Consider the following 2,177-nt stretch of genomic DNA (forward strand, 5'->3'; position numbering starts at 1 on the left):
AAATTGGACAATGTGTCTATTACTCCCAGAAGATATGGAGCCTAAAATTCATATGTGGAAATGATCTATATATCTATGTTGTATTATGCTGCTGCACCCACAACCAAATATATTTGTTTGAGATTGTTAAAGAAAAATGACCTAATTGCTCCATAAGGACCTCACACACAAAATGGCAATCAAAAGGAAATGCCACACGATCATATTCTGTGACCCGATTTCTAAAGAGCTTGCCACTAGAGAACCTGACAGAATCCCTTTGGAGGAAGACAACTCAAGACCATCTAATAAAAACATGACAATCACAAATAAAGACAATTTCCAGAAGACTCTTGTCCAGCACAATATTCAAAAACATGTTATTCACCTTTGTGTCAGCCACCAGCTCAAGAAACAGCCTCAAACTCTCCCTAAGGACAGGATCCTTTACCTTGTAAAACAAGACCTCACCAGAACGATCATCAAAGAACAAAAACAACATATCAATCTTCTATAGCCCATTCCTTGGAAAACCAATTGAAAGAGCTATGTTCTCACAGATGCCTGACTCTACAGAAGGGAACAACCTACCTTCTGACCACTGAACACGGTTCTGCACAGACAGTGGCACTCTATCTAGGTGACTGCTCCTTGCTACCTGGATGTCTTCCCAAATACTCCTTTAATGACCATGAGCTATTTTAAAGGGTATGTTTCCAGCTTGGGAATGTGAAAGCATGGAGTTTGTTCTGCTGTCTCTTTCAGGCCATTATCCCTGTGTTTGTAGCCAAATGAAGGGAATTGCAACTAGCAACCTGTCTGATTTATAATCATTAGGCAGTTTGTTCACCGACCACATGCCTATACACATGCCATATCCCCAAATAACAAGCAGGCTGTGTTAAGTTCATACATAATTAGCTAGTACATCTCATCTGAAATTCACTGCTGGTGAAGTTGATCAGAACAGGATGCAAAAGTCAATATTATGACATACAAAAATAGTAATACCCATGTTTGCCTGATATTTGATTAGAAATAAAAGTGGTTCTCCTACCTGCCATGGCTGGAAGTCCTTCCTCAGACTCTCGCCCCTTGAGGAGCTGTCAGACTGGGTTTGGGATGAGATCATGTTGTGTAAAGCATGAGCCACTGCGTACACTGCTGTGTGGACACTGTATGTGGAGTAGAAGTTGTTAACATCATAAACTGTTGAAGGAAGCTGGTCCACTGTCTGAACCTCTCTGCAATAAGGGTAATCAGATCCATAGGGGAATGTACTGTGCGCAGTTGGAAGCTGACAGCGTGCTCTAAACCAGGACAGATCCGGATGTGTATCATCATATGAGGCATTGTAAATCTTTGCACTGTACAGGAAATCTTTGAGTCCTGGAATTTCTCCCTTTGGAATGGAAAATGCCAAGGTGCCATTGAAAATGCCCGGGTCTGGAAAATAAACAGCTTCTTTAAAAAATGCAGAAGTGGCTGTGCTTATCCAAACCAGGGTACGCCATTTATACATGTTCCAGTATATAAATCTAAATATGAGCTGTGCCAGCTGATCTTTTGAGCAGTGTACTATCAGCACATTGGCAGAGGATTCATGGATCACATCAATCAGTTTCTCAAGATAGTACTGGTCCTTCTGCAGGGAATCCGTATTAATTCTTTCTAAGAAGGCCACACAGCCCCCGAGCATGCTGATCTCTCTCTCCAGCTGCTCTCCTGCTCTTCTGCCGCTGTCATCATCTGTCGTCAGGACCCCCACCCAGGTCCAGCCAAAGTGCTTGAGCAGAAGGGCGATGCCACGGGGCTCATGGATCTCACTTGGGACAGTCCGGTAAAAGGAAGGGTAAAGGAGCCTGTCACTGAAGACTGGATCCATGGCACCATAGCTGATCTGAGAAGGAAATACATGGTAACCATTACACACTTTACAACACTGCACTAAGCAGGCAAGCCAAGGTTCTCCACTAATATCTCCTCAAGCTCAGTCTTCCTCCATATACAGTGTAAGTGACTCAAGAGAAGGATCATACTGCTGGTGTTATCCAACATCAACATGGAGATGCTGGAGCACCGGATGTGATATCATCGATAAGTAGAAATCACAAGACTCCCTGTCACATGCTTCTCTTACCCATCTGTCTATTCTACTTTGGCATTTATCTTTATTATCTCTTTCCATTTTCTTTGCA

This window comes from Lissotriton vulgaris, chromosome 1_1 (genome assembly GCF_964263255.1).
Source record: "Lissotriton vulgaris chromosome 1_1, aLisVul1.2, whole genome shotgun sequence".
Lineage (NCBI taxonomy): Eukaryota > Metazoa > Chordata > Amphibia > Caudata > Salamandridae > Lissotriton > Lissotriton vulgaris.